Raw genomic sequence first — 16,884 nt, forward strand, 5'->3', positions numbered from 1 at the left:
TATATATACACATATAATTTTAACAAAGTGAATTTTAGGGGCTATTATTATTTTTTGTATTTATCATTTATGTAAAAAACATTTTTTTTTGTTTTCTGTAACATTGTTTTCTTATATGTGTACTGATTTTGTTACGTTTTTAAATTAATATATTTATTTAAGCACCTTGATTACAAACATGATTGTAGTTGGGTTTCAGTCATTTAAAGAACACTCCCCTTCACCAGTACAACATTCCCATCAGCATTGTCCCAAATCTCCCTCCCGCCCACCCACCGGTGCCTGTACTCTAGACAGGCTTTCCACTTCCCTCATTCATTTACTTTGTTATGATAGTTCTTAATGTAGTTATTTCTCTAACTGCACTTATTACTCTTTGTGGTGAGCTTCAAGTTGTGAGCTGGACCTTCCAGCCCTGCTCTCTTTTGTCTCTGAGAATTATTGCAAAAATGTCTCTTCTCTTTCGTTATGTGCTATGCCATGTTTCTCAATTCAAGACCATGGCGTGATTTTTGTTTGTCTGTTTTTGTTTTTGTTTTTTTTCCTATTTGTTTGTTTGTTTGTTTTGTTGGCTCTGTGTGGTGCTTATCGATATAGCTGGAGCCCTCACTGGATATTTGACACTTCTTTTGGTACTAGTGGAGTGTTTCACCTTCTTTTTCTCCATCTCCCAAATTGATGATGAGAGCCTTTAGAGGGACTCCGCCCAATTTTGGGGTATTAAACTCTTATCCCAGTTTATTACTTTTCTCTCCTTCAAACAAAACCATGCAACTTGAACTAGCTAGTCCTGACTCCAGTTAGAGGGGGAAATAAGGGAGGCATCAAGACCAAACAGGTGCAAGTCTACTAAGTAGTGGGTTAGATACAGAGGAGACCACATATTCTACCTGCCCTGGGGTGAGGGAAAAGGAAAAGAGAGGTAGGACAGAAACGGGGGTGTAGGGAGGACAATTTGGCGATGGGAATCCCCCTGATTTTATGTAAATATGTACCTAAAATATTATTGTCAACAATATGTAAGCCACTATGATCAAAATAAAAATTTATATTAAAAAAATGTCTTTTATTTTTCTTAAAAACCATAGATGAGTGAGACTATTCTGCATCTATCTCTCTCCCTCTGATTTATTTCACTCAGCATAATAGATTGCATGTCCATCCATGTATAGGAAAATTTCATGACTTATCTCTCCTGACGACTGCATAATATTCCATTGTGTATATGTATCACAGTTTCTTTAGCCATTCTGTTAGCCATTCTTTAGCCATCTGTTGAAGGGCATCTTGGTTGTTTCCAAGATTGTAAATTGTAAATAGCGCTGCTAGGGATTTTTGTATTGTGATTTTTGTTACTTATTATTGGTTGAGGTTCCATACCAGGTGTTGCTTGAATTGCTGTCATAGTGGTGCTGGTGAGTGAAAAAGGTCCAGTTTAAGGCAAACACCTCAACTCCTGTACCTTGTCTCTGGTCCCCTGTGCTGTATTTTGGAGGTCATGGTATCAGAAATCAATTTTTAAAAGTACTAATACAACTTAGGTGCCTCAGTACATTGAACTAGACATGAAAATATTTTGTTTAGAATGTCCAGGGAATTTGTCAGTTAATGAGCTTTCTATAAAAAAAAAAAATCACATAAAAGCTAGGTAACCTTTCTTAAGCTGTCCATATTTTTTGCTATTCTTCAGTATTTTCTTTATTTCCCTTGGCCCTTCTCTTTCTCTGTCCTTGCTAAAATATTGCTCTTCTCCCTAATTTCTGACTTAAAATTGTTATTTTTAATTAATATTTTTATTTAAGTACCATGATCACAGACATGTTTGTAACTGAATTTCAGTTGTATAAAAGCACCCCACCACCACCACCAGCAGTGTATTATTTCCACCACCAGTGCCCCTCGTTTCTCTTTCCCCCACTTCCTGCCTGTTTTCCAGACAGGCATTCTATTTCTCTCACTCAATACCATTATCATCATAGTTGTCAGTGTAGTTATTTCTCTGAAACTGAACTCACCACTCTTTGTGGTAAGCTTCATACCATGGGCTTGTATGTTCTGGTATGTTGTGTTACTTTGTGATGCTTTTAGTAGATAAGTCCCTATACTGTAACAGAACTGTTAGGATAATCCCTGGGTCTACACTTATGCTGCTAGTTCTGACATAGTTATTGATAGGTCCCTTAGTCATTTGCAGAGATACTAAACTCTGTAAATAACCCCAGGACCTCTGGACCATTTTAACTAACACTTTGTAAATGTAGTTCTTTCCTGCATTTTCGCTAAAGATCTAAACATCAGAGATGTTCCCTCTTTTTTTACTTCTGTTGTATTTAATGTTAATGTTTTTTTCTCCATTTTGTTTTCCAGTCTAAGCATTTCTAGACTTTCAATTTTTGGTTTACTCTAACAAGTAGCATTAGTAGCATCTTAACTTTCTTTTTTTTTTTTTTTTTTTTTTTTTGGTTTTTGGGCCACACCCGGTAACACTCAGGGGTTACTCCTGGCTATGCGCTCAGAAGTTGCTCCTGGCTTGGGGGACCATATGGGACACCGGGGGATCGAACCGCTGTCCGTCCAAGGCTAGCGCAGGCAAGGCAGGCACCTTACCTTTAGCGCCACCGCCCGGCCCCAGCATCTTAACTTTCAATGAGAACTTTTCTTTCTTTTATGTAGATTTTTTTTTTTTTTTTTTTTTTTTGGTTTTTCGGGCCATACCCATTTGATGCTCAGGGCTACTCCTGGCTAAGCGCTCAGAAATTGCCACTGGCTTGGGGGGACCATATGGGACGCCGGACCATATGGGACGCCGGAGGATGGAACCGCGGTCCTTCCTTGTCTAGCGCTTGCAAGGCAGACACCTTACCTCTAGCGCCACTTCGCCGGCCCCTTTTATGTAGAATTTTAAACTTACTTTAATCTTACTTTAGAGGTTATTGGTCTCTTTAAAATGAGTGAGACTTTTTCCAGGCATTAATATGACAAAAAACAATTGTTAAGGGATAAATAAAGAACAAAGTTCCATGGTGTTTTGTGAAAACTCGTATGTACTTTGGCTTTTTACTAGAAATGCAACTAGAGGGAAAATCATTAAGTTCAGTTGCCTTTCTGGTCTTCTAAGTAAAGGGAAATGTAATTAGTTATTAGGAAATACATTGGTCTGAACTATTATTTATCTTTGAACAACACTTTCTTCTTCCTTTCTTTTTTTTTTTTTTTTTTTTTTTTGGTCACACCCAGCAGTACTCAGGGGTTACTCCTGGCTCTGCGCTCAGAAATCACTCCTGGAAGCTCAGGGGACCATATGGGATGCCTGGATTCGAACTATCATCCTTCTGCATGCAAGGCAAACTCCCTACCTTTATGCCATCTCTCTGGCCCCCTTAAATAAAAAAAAATATATACTCCAGTGCTTTTGGAATAGTCTGGTTACTACCTGTATTTGTGCTGTGAAAATTGTAAAGTAGGCTCCCTGTGTGTGACACCAGGCGGGGAAAATCCGCGAAAGTACACCGGCCCAGTGGGGCTCAGCTGTGAAAGACTGTGAGTGTGACCTGTCTATGTCTGTCTACTGTCCTCTTGCGTGAAACTCTTGCGAGTGGGGCAAAAAGAGCCTCCAGAAACCTCGCTCGCCCAGACGCCATTTTCAGGGAGGGACTTCAGAGCATAAAAACCGGCTATCCTTTGCAAAAGCTGGCTCCCTGTGTGTGACACCAGGCGGGGAAAATCCGCGAAAGTACACCGGCCCAGTGGGGCTCAGCTGTGAAAGACTGTGAGTGTGACCTGTCTATGTCTGTCTACTGTCCTCTTGCGTGAAACTCTTGCGAGTGGGGCAAAAAGAGCCTCCAGAAACCTCGCTCGCCCAGACGCCATTTTCAGGGAGGGACTTCAGAGCATAAAAACCGGCTATCCTTTGCAAAAGCTGGCTCCCTGTGTGTGACACCAGGCGGGGAAAATCCGCGAAAGTACACCGGCCCAGTGGGGCTCAGCTGTGAAAGACTGTGAGTGTGACCTGTCTATGTCTGTCTACTGTCCTCTTGCGTGAAACTCTTGCGAGTGGGGCAAAAAGAGGCTCAGAGGAGCACGGCCGCTCCGCTTCGCTACGCAGCCGTGCACTCTTTCTAAGGAAAGAACTCCATTGCAACAAGAAGGAAAAATCACACTAAGAACGGCGCTATATCACAGAAGCAAACATTTCTCTCTGGACTGTCTTCTCTGTTACATGCTCGGGCCTAAGATTTGACCCAGTGTGAGGCTTCATCCACGGAGGACTCCCCTCCCTTAGAGGCAAGTCAGCCCATCCAGAAAGGGAGGAGCCAGAGGAGTGTGCTGCCTACATCATATAGACAATGAATACCACTACAACACGTAGAAAAACCCACAATACAAATGTGACAATGGGGAAACAGCGCAGGCCAGCATCAGACATAGAGAATGAAGATGACAATTCTGAGGACCAGATAATGACTGAACAACTAATCAACCTCTCAGATAAGGACTTTAGACTAGCAATATGGAAGGTGCTCAACAGACTCCAAGAAACCATGGATCGAGTTGAACAGAACACTAATAAGAACCAAGAAAATATGAAGGCAGAAATGACAAAACTCCAAACTGAAATAACATGTCAACTAACAGGCCTGAAAAACTCAGTAAACGAAGTGAATGACAAAATGGATAAGCTCTGGACAGGGTATCAGAAGCTGAGAATAGACTTGGTGCTGTGGAAGATGAGATACATAACAATTCCATACAGCAGGAGAGATTGGACAAAAAACTTAAAGCAAATGAGCAGACAATGGAAAAATTAGTCAAAGAATGGGAACAGACGAAAATAGAAGTCTATGATAAGATCAACAGAAACAACTTAAGAATCATTGGAGTCCCAGAGACCCAGGAAGAAAATTTCCAGGAAGAATCAATGGTCAAGAACATCATTAAAGAGAAACTTCCAGAGCTAAAGAATATATGTGATCAAATCCTGCATGCCCGAAGAGTACCAACCAAAAGAGACCCCAGAAAAACCACCCCAAGACACATCCTAGTCACAATGACAAATCCCACAGATAGAGACAGAATTCTGAAAACAGCAAGATCAAAAGGGGAAATCATGTTCAAGCAAGCTTCCCCTGAGATTTACAGCAGACCTGTCACCAGAAACGCTCAATGCCAGAAAGCAGTGGTGGGATATTGTGACAAGACTGAATGAAATGAATGCTTCAGCCCAGAATACTATACCCAGCAAAACTCACTTTCCGGTTTGATGGAAGAATACATGGTTTCACAGACAAAAAACAGCTCAGAAACTTCACAGACACAAAACCAGTCTTAAGAGAAAAACTGAAAGACCTAATCTAAGACAAGACTACCCAAAAGACACACCAAATTTTGAAATAAAGATGGCGTTAAATCCCAAGACAATTCTTTCTCTCAACGTCAATGGACTAAATGCACCAGTTAAGAGACACAGAGTGGCTAAATGGATCAAAAAACTCAATCCAACCTTCTGCTGCCTACAAGAAACGCACCTGAATAGTCAGAACAAACATAGACTCAAAATAAAAGGCTGGAGAAAAGTTATCCAAGCAAACAACACCCATAAAAAAAGCTGGAGTGGCCATACTAATATCAGATAATGCAAACTTTATACTCAGGAAGGTTGTAAGGGACAAAGACGGACATTTTATATTAATCAAGGGGTACGTAGAGCAGGAAGAATTCACTCTCCTAAACATATATGCACCGAATGAGGGGCCAGCAAAATATTTAATACAACTGCTGACAAATCTGAAAAATAATATCAACAACAACACAATAATTGTGGGGGACCTAAACACGGCTTTGTCAACACTGGACAGGTCAACCAGACTGAAACCCAACAAGAATATACTAGACCTGAGGAGAGAAATGGAAGAAAGAGGCCTAGTGGATATATATAGGACACTCCATCCCCAGAAACCTGGATACACATTCTTCTCCAATGTACATGGGACATTCTCCAGGATAGACTACATGCTGGCACATAAAACATACCTCCATAAGATCAAGAGGATAGAAATTTTGCAGATTACCTTCGCTGACCACAAGGCTCTGAAATTATTTGTGAACTCCAAAGGGACTCAGAAGAAACACTTTAACACCTGGAAGTTAAACAGCCTCATGCTCAATAACCAGTGGGTCCGAGATGAAATCAAGGAGGAAATAAAAAGGTTCCTGGAAACAAATGACAATAAAGACACAAACTCTCAGAACTTATGGGACACAGCAAAAGCAGTACTGAGAGGAAAATTTATAGCTTTGCAAGCACACATCAGGAAGGAAGAAGGAGCTTACCTGAGTAGCTTAATGACACAGCTAATAGAACTAGAAAATGCTCAACTAAAGGACCCAAGAATAGGAAGACAGAAGGAAATAACAAAGCTGAGAGCAGAAATCAACGAAGTGGAAACTCAAAAAACAATCCGAAAGATCAACGAAAGCAGAAGTTGGTTCTTTGAAAAAATAAACAAGATTGATAGACCACTGGCAAACCTAACAAAGAAAGAGAGAGAGAGAAACTTGATAACTCGTATCAGGAATGAAAAAGGAGAGATCACTACTGATATGACAGAGATTCAAAGGGTAATCAGAAACTACTTTGAAAAACTCTACACCACTAAAAATGAGAACCTGGAAGAAATGGATAAATTCTTGGACTCTTATAATCTTCCACGGTTGAAGGAAGAGGATGTAGCATATCTAAACACCCCCATCACCATTGATGAAATTAAAACAGTAATCAAATGTCTGCCGAAAAACAAAAGCCCAGGTCCAGATGGATTCACTAATGAATTCTATCAAACTTTCCAAGAGGAACTACTGCCAATCTTGGCAAGACTCTTTCATGAAATTGAACAAACAGAAACACTTCCAAATAGCTTTTATGAAGCCAACATCACCTTGATACCTAAACCAGACAGAGACGCTACCAAAAAAGAAAATTACAGACCAATATCACTGATGAATGCAGATGCAAAGATCCTCAACAAAATCCTGGCAAATAGGATTCAATGCCTCGTTAAGAAGATCATCCACTACGATCAAGTAGGTTTCATCCCAGGAATGCAAGGCTGGTTTAACATCCGTAAATCTATCAACATAATACACAACATCAATAACAAGAAAAATAAAAACCACATGATCATATCAATCGACGCAGAGAAAGCATTTGACAAGGTCCAACACCCATTCTTGATCAAAACTCTCAGCAAGATGGGAATGGAGGGAACCTTTCTCAATATAGTGAAGGCCATCTACCACAAGCCAGTGGCAAATATTATCCTCAATGGAGAAAAACTGAAAGCCTTCCCTCTAAATTCTGGCACAAGACAAGGCTGTCCTCTCTCACCACTCCTATTCAACATAGCACTGGAAGTACTTGCTATAGCGATTAGGCAAGAAAAGGATATCAAGGGAATCCAGATAGGAAAGGAAGAAGTCAAGCTCTCACTGTTTGCAGATGACATGATACTCTACTTAGAAAACCCTAAAGACTCTATCAAAAAGCTTCTAGAAACAATAGACTCATATAGCAAGGTGGCAGGCTACAAAATTAACACACAAAAATCAATGGCCTTTCTATACACCAACAGTAATAAAGAAGAAATGGACATTAAGAAAACAACCCCATTCACAATAGTACCACACAAACTCAAATATCTTGGAATCAACTTGACTAAATATGTGAAGGACCTATACAAAGAAAACTATAAAACTCTGCTCCAAGAAATAAGAGAGGACACACGGAAATGGAAACACATACCCTGCTCATGGATTGGCAGGATTAACATCATCAAAATGTCAATACTCCCCAAGGCATTATACAGATTTAATGCCATCCCTCTAAAGATACCCATGACATTCTTCAAAGAAGTGGATCAGACACTTTTGAAATTCATTTGGAACAATAAACACCCTCGAATAGCTAAAGCAATCATTGGGAAAAAGAATATGGGAGGAATTACTTTTCCCAACTTTAAACTGTACTACAAAGCAACAGTTATCAAAACAGCATGGTATTGGAATAAGGATAGGTCCTCAGATCAGTGGAATAGGCTTGAATACTCAGAAAATGTTCCCCAGAGATACAACCATCTAATTTTTGATAAAGGAGCAGGAAATCCTAAATGGAGCAGGGAAAGCCTCTTCAGCAAGTGGTGTTGGCACAATTGGATAGCCACTTGCAAAAATTAAACTTAGACCCCCAGCTAACATCATGTACAAAGGTAAAATCCAAATGGATTAAAGACCTCGATATCAGCCCCAAAACCATAAGATATATAGAACAGCACATAGGCAAAACACTCCAGGACATACAGGCATCTTCAAGGAGGAAACTGCACTCTCCAAGCAAGTGAAAGCAGAGATTAACAGATGGGAATATATTAAGCTGAGAAGCTTCTGCACCTCAAAGGAAATAGTGCCCAGGATACAAGAGCCACCCACTGAGTGGGAGAAACTATTCACCCCAATACCCATCAGATAAGGGGCTAATCTCTAAAATATACAAGGCACTGACAGAACTTTACAAGAAAAAAACATCTAACCCCATCAAAAAAATGGGGAGAAGAAATGAACAGACACTTTGACAAAGAAGAAATACGCATGGCCAAAAGACACATGAAAAAATGTTCCACATCACTAATCATCAGGGAGATGCAAATCAAAACAACGATGAGATACCACCTCACACCCCAGAGAATGGCACACATCACAAAGAATGAGAATAAACAGTGTTGGCGGGGATGTGGAGAGAAAGGAACTCTTATCCACTGCTGGTGGGAATGCTGTCTAGTTCAACCTTTATGGAAAGCGATATGGAGATTCCTCCAAAAACTGGAAATCGAGCTCCCATACGATCCAGCTATACCACTCCTAGGAATATACCCTAGGAACACAAAAATACAATACAAAAACCCCTTCCTTACACCTATATTCATTGCAGCTCTATTTACCATAGCAAGACTCTGGAAACAACCAAGATGCCCTTCAACAGACGAATGGCTAAAGAAACTGTGGTACATATACACAATGGAATATTATGCAGCTGTCAGGAGAGATGAAGTCATGAAATTTTCCTATACATGGATGTACATGGAATCTATTATGCTGAGTGAAATAAGTCAGAGAGAGAGAGAAAAACGCAGAATGGTCTCACTCATCTATGGGTTTTAAGAAAAATGAAAGACACCCTTGTAATAATAATTTTCAGACACAAAAGAGAAAAGAGCTGGAAGTTCCAGCTCACCTCAGGAAGCTCACCACAAAGAGTGATGAGTTTAGTTAGAGAAATAACTACATTTTGAACTGTCCTAATATTGAGAATGTATGAGGGAAATGTAGAGCCTGTTTAGGGTACAGGCGGGGGGTTGGGTGGGGAGGAGGGAGATTTGGGACTTGGGTGATGGGAATGTTGCACTGGTGATGGGTGGTGTTCCTTTTATGACTGAAACCCAAACACAATCATGTATGTAATCAAGGTGTTTAAATAAAAAAAAAAAAAAAAAAAAAAAAGAAAATTGTAAAGTAATATACAAAATTTATAAAAAGCTTTGAAGATTGATTTATTGAAATATACCTCAGAAACTGTCAGAACTCTTAAATGATTAAATGTTTTCATAATAGGACCTAAATAATTTTTGAAGGTCACAACACTTAAAACTACTTATTTGTTTTGTCAAATAATGTTTTAATAGGCACACTAAAAACATCTTAGTATTCAGTTCTTACTTTCTGTTTTCTTATAAATTCTTTAATCAAACTTGCCTTTTTGTCTCCCATTCTTTAGTTTTGTTCTTATTTTCATGAGCCATAAATTCATCTTAAAACACCATATAATCCTATATAATCTCCAAAATGTATTAAGATTGTGCAAAGGAAATATCAATATATTCCTTGGTTTTGATCCAAGAAGAAATTCGTTCAACATTTAAAGGAAAAAATGGAAACAGTTAGAATGATTATTACTGGTATTACTATGTAGTATATGTAATTACTTTTTCTTCGTTAAAAAAAGAAATTGCATTCTTTTAGTTTTTAATTATCAGTTACTTACCTCTGCTGATCGGAACACAGGTGTCTCTTTAAGAGTGCCACCTGAGCATATTAGAAGGCCTGTAGCAGGAAGGCTCCAGAGATAAGTCTTCAGGCACCTGCTGAGTCCTAATGGTGGTGAATGTTCTCAGAGACAGAGGGATGAGCCAGGGCCTCTAGGGACTGACTGAGAGGACCAGCGCCTGAGTACTTGTGTTTCCTGATTGCTGCTCTGGCTTCTGTGCCGTCCAATAGATTGTTTCTTAATTTGTTTGACAAACATCAGATTAATCAATAGAGAATTATACTTTCTGATTTTAATCTTTGTAGTAAATTTTTTATATAACTTGTAATTGTTGTAAATACAATTCATTATTTTCTGAAAATACACTTGTCCTTGAGTCGCTCTGGTGAATCATATTTAATTAATTCAGCTAAGTATAGTAGCATATTAACGTCCAATTTAGGTGAACACCTATAAACTAATTATAGGAAACAGGGACCATTATTTGATGTCTGCCTATGTTGCTATGAAAAATCGCCACCATTGGAAGTGAAAAAGTGTTGCATATAGATCAGGGGGAATGTTTTTTCCTCTTCAGAGAGTAGCACCAGAATAGTTTTGGAAAAAGCAAACAAAAAGTGTGTGTTAGGACTGGTTGTAAGAACCAAGTATTGTAGTGCAGTGAGATCATCTTTTAAAATTAAATTTCTAAAAATGTTATGCCAGCTATTACCATCATTGTCTTATTTTCCATAAGGTGTGTGTGCCTGGGAATTAAGAGCAAGCAGTGAAATGGAGAATGAGAGGAAAGAATGTATAGAATTACATGTGGAAATAATCATGTAATGAAACACTCCTCTAATGGATTAAAATCCTTTTAAAAGGAACGCTTTCCTGAAGATAAGACCTATTTTGTTCTCATTTCTTTGACTCCCATATCTAATTAGTCACCGGTTTCTTTTGACGCTTCCTTGGTGCCAGCCCCTCTTTCCCTTTGGAATCTCTGGGGCAGTAGAAAGTGCACTTTTTGTTTTCCATGTGCCTTCCTCCATGGGAATTTGTGCATTCTCTGACGGCAGATGGGTCCTTGTCTTGGTCAGATCACTTGTCTTAAGGTTTCGTCCCACTCATTTTCGAAGGGAGCAATGAAGTCTAATCCTACACCCTGCACAAAAGTTCTCTTCACTTGAGCTGGAAACTTTTGTTCTCTCCATTTCACATTAGAGAGATAGTGAGAGAGAGGAGAGAGTGAGAAAGAGAAAGGAAGGAGAGGGAGGGAGGGAGAGTGAATATGAGAGAGAAAATATGTGAGAGAATATCAGAGAGGGGCTGGAGAGATAGCATGGAGGTAAGGTGTTTGCCTTTCATGCAGGAGGACATTGGTTCGAATCCCGACATCCCATATGGTCCCCCGTGCCTGTCAGGAGCAATTTCTGAGCCTGGAGCCAGGAATAACTCCTGAGCACTGCTGGGTGTGACCCAAAAACCACACACACACACACAAAAGAATATCAGAGAGAAAATATGAGAGAATGTCTGTCACAGATGCAGGCAAGTGAGAGTGCAGGGGAGCTAGGAGAGAGGGGAACTGCAGTGGGAACAAGGAGAGAGAGGGGAACTGAGACATTGGTAGCAGGAAATAAGTACTGGTGAAGGGCCGGATGTTGGACATTGTTTGAATTCGAGTGAAACTTAGAACAAGTTTGTAACTGAGAAAATGATATCGCACATGCATATACACGCAAATCTGATTTCAAAAATTCTCTCTCTAGAGAGATAGTATAGTGATAGGGTCACAAGGTGACCTTGATCTAATCCCTGGTATCCCATATGGTCTCCCATGCCCACCAGGAGTTATCCTTGGACACAGATCTAAGTAAGAATGACGACCCCTGATCATTTCTAGGCATGGCCCCAAACCCAAATAAATAAAGAAAACACAAACTTCTTTTAAAAATCATTCTCTTTATAAACTTATATCTCTTTAGGTATATGGTTTCCTTCATAGGTTTTTTTTTGTTTGTTTGTTTTTTTCCTTTTTCTTCTCTTGTTTCAGGCCACATCTCTTGGCTCTGTGCTCAGGGAATTCCTCCTGGTGGGACCACCATATGTTAAGAGAACAAACCTGAGTAGGCTGTGCACAAGGCACAAGGCCAATGCAGCCTTTTCACTGTACTATTGCTCCGGCCCCTGTAATCCTCAATAGTTCCTACTTGCACATATGTACAGTGATATCATATTCCCACGAGTTATATTCTAATACGTAGACACATTTATATGTATCATTCACATATTTATGTGTTATACTGCTACTTGTAAGGTGTAGTTATGATTTGGGCTGTAATATTACTCAATTTGTTTAGTAGACTGATTTAAATGTTCTGTTTTAACACTAACTGAATGGCAACTTCTGATTTTAACCTTGAAGAGAATATATATGACGGAGACTTTGGGTTATAGATACTGTAGAGGGTAGGAATTTATGAAGTGATACATTTTTAAAATCTAAAAAAGAAACAGCCTTTCTTTCACCTTGATGACTGATGATCTTCACAGACCTAAATATAAAATCTAAATTATTTAAGATGATTCAGTTGACATTGCCATCTGCTCTTTGGCGAAACCATACTCTTGAAGCAGTTAGAATTCTGTCATAGACCATGTACTTTAGCATTCTTCTTCCATTACATATATCAGAACATATATTAATTTTAACTGTTTGTGTACTTTGAATCTTCATTTATTTTCTGCAAATGTCTTCTATATTTCAGACTTGCCTGGTAATGAATAAGTTAATGTGGCCTTTTGTCTGAGGAACTCATATTGTGGGGTAAGAGGGGCATATAAAAAAATAGAACAATACATTTTTAAAGTGCTATGATACATACACATGACCATTGGCATAAAGGTCCACAATCCAGTAATCACAGTCATTCTCATTTCAAAATAGGAAATTTAATTAGTTTTAAATAAGCCAGTGGATTCCACTTTATGTGGAAGAATTAAGATAACATAAATGCTACGTAGAATTAGTATTTTCTACTTTGAGAATATGAAGTAAACCTAATTCACAGTCATAAAGTTGAACCCATAATGAATGTCAATGTTTTCTAGTTCTTAGACAGTGACAGTATTACAGAGCTTCATTTCTGTTTTGGAGGGTATAGATTTGTCCCACACATCCAGTGCAGTGGTAGTGTTTAATAATAATGGCAACAATTCCTATTTTCACTTAGGTTTAAAGTATCATTGGGTAATACAGTCAGTTGAAAATATAAGTAGCTTCTTTCAAAGGAGGGAGTTAGCAATTATACAAAGCCAAACTTAACAGGACCTGCATAAAAAAAGCCAATAACATCACACAAACCAGAACGACACACTGGTGGACCAATGTTTTAGAAAATGATTACTATAAATACTTTTGTTTACCTAATTTAACACTATAATTTCACTATGACGTTTTCCTTGCATCTTCTTGAGTTTTCTGAATGTTTTAGGGGTGAGCATGGCTTGGAATTGATTCTTAACACCTTAGCATCAAAAAAGAGCGTGCTTGAAGAGTATCTCACTCTTGTAGAAGATGCTAGGGAATCCACATGAGTATGATGGTTAGTAGCTGTTTTTTGAAGAAATGGTTAATCTAAAAGTATGCAAATTTTTACATGTATATAAAAGTTTCTTTTAAGTAGCTTCTCTATTCTACTGACTTTATACTAATTTGGTAAAGTGGTTTTCCTATAACTAAGACACAGAGAACCTTATTCCCTCCAACCTGTTTGTGTGGCACTATAATTATAAAAAAAACTAATTTCCTGCCTTCCTTACTTTTGGTTATAATTTTTCTCTTATCAACTATACTGCAGTTCCTTTTCTTTCAAACTATGCTAGGGTTTCTTTTTGTTTCATACTATGACCACATTCCATTTCTCCATTGATTAGCCAGTTGAGAGCCATTGACTCCTATGATTCTAGTTTTTATGAGGGAAAAAATAATGGGTGCTTGATTTAAATTTAAATGAAGCATCCAAATTGTTCAGACTTGCCAGTTGTTTTAAGCTTTGCTATGTTAGACTTGTCCTTGATTTCCTTTGGGAAAGAGAACGTTTAGAGAGAGATGAAAAAATGAATGGTTGGGGCTGGAGAGAGTACAGTGTGTAAGGAGCTTGCCTTGCATATGACTGACCTGGGTTTGATCCCTCGCACCCATTATGATCCTTTGAGCCAATTAGGATTAAATAGCACAGAACCAGGAATAAGCCATGATGAGCACCTCTGAGTATGCTCCCCAAACCAAAACCAAAACCAAAACAAACCAAACAAAAACCCCATGAAGATAAAGTTCAGATGCAGAGATATTGAAGGAGATTAGAAGCTTGTATGAAACTGTATTGAAGGATACTGTTCTGATGAAGAAGGTGAAGTCATGTTTTCAGGTGCCATATTGATGGAATTTGAAGTGATGATGCCAGTTAAGAAAGTGAAAGGCAATTATCAGACTATTTCAATCATCTGTGGAATATAAATAACTAAGAAACAAATCTAACTCTTAGACTGAGTTAAACTGGTTACCAGAGGGAATGGAACAGGCTAAGAGGATAAATGCTGAGGGGATGAATAGTAGAATAGGTAATGGTTGGGTTGGAATGGCCTGGAACGTTGGTGGTCAGTTCACAGGATGCTATACATTAGCTGCATAGAGAGGCAAATGGCGGTGGAGAGCTAGTCTACACTTCTACAGACAGTGAACCAACAGTAAATCATATCTGATGATGGGTAGCTTGGCCACATTTGGCAGTGCTCAGCTTATTCCTAGCTTGTGCTTAAGGATCACACCTGGTGGGAATACTGTGTTCGCAGGTGTACTGGACTCAGTTGTATGCAAAGCAAGGGCCTTCTCTTTGTACCTTTTTGGCCCTGATGAGCAGTTTTTTAAAAAGGAGTAAACAGGCTTAATTTTTTTTTTTTTTTTTTGCTGTATGAAACCCTACTTTTATTAAACTAGTAATCCAAAGACTTCAGTGGTGTCATGTATAAGCTACATGGTCTTGCCAGCAGAATTTGATATGGATATTATCAAGTTCTTGATTGCTTCATATTTGATGTCAACAAGTTAGGTAAGTTACAGTACATTAGTATCCTCTGCTAATTAAGTACCAGTGGAGTAAGCGAAGTACTTCCTGAACAGTAGGTAAAAGGATCTAGAAGCAGGAAGATCAACTAGAAAACAGTCTCTTAAAACATGAAAGACTATGTTCAGGTACCTTCAACTGAACTCGAGAAGCCTTATGAATTCACTTCAACAGGAGAGTCACCCTTGTTTTTGTGCTTGAGTAAGTCCAAATGTTTGTTGTTGCTGCTGCTGCTGTTGTCTTTCTTCACTTGATCTTAGCCAAAAGAAGCGGTGTTGTCTTTCTTGTGAGGTTGTAAGTGCAATATTTTTCTTACTGAAAATCGTAGATAAAGTTGTGTCTTATCTGACTGCAGTTGTCTCCATAATTTTAACCTTACGCTATGTTGTTATTTAAAATAAATGAGTAAATTGAAAAGTGTAAACTTAAGTTTTATGTTCTTCTATCTAGTTTTTCTTTTCTTTTATTTTGGGCCTATTGAATAAAATTCATTAGATAATTTCTGGTTGTGACATTGTATTTCTTATCTGTTAGACTTATTCTTGCATGATTATGGTCTATGGAAAACAATCGTGAATAAAATAATGCGGAAATTTTTAGTTTTTTTTTTAATTACTTAGTGAGATAGATTGATGCCCTTTGCAAACATCAGTTTTGCATTGGAATCTCAGTTCCTCTCCTAACTATACTTGTGATATTAGACAAACTGGCCTCCTGAAGTTACTGTTTTCTCACTTATAAAAGAAGATAATAGCTATTATCAGTTGCTGTAGGAGAAAGTGAATAATGATATCAAATGGAGCGCAGCACATACCATGTCAGAAAATGGAGTTACTCCCACTGCTATAGATAATCTTTGCTTATAGTTTGTGTTGGATCATGTAAAATGTGTTGTGGTTTTTAAATAACTGGTCTATAGCAAAGGTTTTCAGACTTTTGGCAATACTGTTAAAGAATCTCATATATCCCCTTATTTCTGTTTCACATCCCTGATAGTATTGCTCACAATAGTTACAATTTTATTGAAAACATACTATATCTTATAGCATTAAGAAGATCTTCATATGGAATTGTATTACCTGTATATCTTTTGCCAACAATCTTCTCAATATTAAATAGAGTTTGGGGCTAGAGAAAAAGTACAACAGGTAGGGCATTTGCCTGGCATGTGGCTGACCTAGGTTTGATCCATCATTTCTCATATATTCCCTGAGCCCTCCAAGAGATTTCTGAGTGCAGAGCCAGGAGTAACCCCTGAACACCATTAGGTATGGCCCAAAACAAACCAAAAAAAAGGGTGGGGTGATCAATGCTACTTACAAGGACGCGGGTGCTGACAATGGAGAAATGCAAAGTGAAATTGGGAGAAATATTAACTGCCTACCTAACTACCCACTAGAAGACCAGAAGTTCACAAACCCATCTGTCAGGTTCCAAAACCCAGGTCCCCTGATTTCAGGCTATTTTTTGAGTACTAAGGCCCCAGTTTTAAGGTTCCTGCATTGAGGAATTAGTTATAGTGTGCATTCAAACTTCACAGTTTTGGGTCTCAGCTATGTATAATCTTAGCGTTAATGAAAGGAAAATAATTGCTAATGAAGTAAAATGCCTTCTAGTGGACTAGAGTCCTGCCTCACAGGTAGACTGTGTATCTGTCTTGTGTGAGGAAACCTTGGCTTTGAT

The 16,884-nt window shown here is 38.5% G+C and overlaps 1 protein-coding gene across 2 annotated transcripts in view; it reads left to right on the forward strand.

Annotated features, from left to right (window-relative positions):
* The window catches only part of EFR3A (EFR3 homolog A), a 110,264-nt gene that overhangs the window by 31,465 nt on the left and 61,915 nt on the right, over nucleotides 1-16,884 (forward strand). The gene's annotated exons all lie outside the window — the stretch shown is intronic.

Source organism: Suncus etruscus, chromosome 19, assembly GCF_024139225.1.
Source record: "Suncus etruscus isolate mSunEtr1 chromosome 19, mSunEtr1.pri.cur, whole genome shotgun sequence".
NCBI classification, from domain to species: domain Eukaryota; kingdom Metazoa; phylum Chordata; class Mammalia; order Eulipotyphla; family Soricidae; genus Suncus; species Suncus etruscus.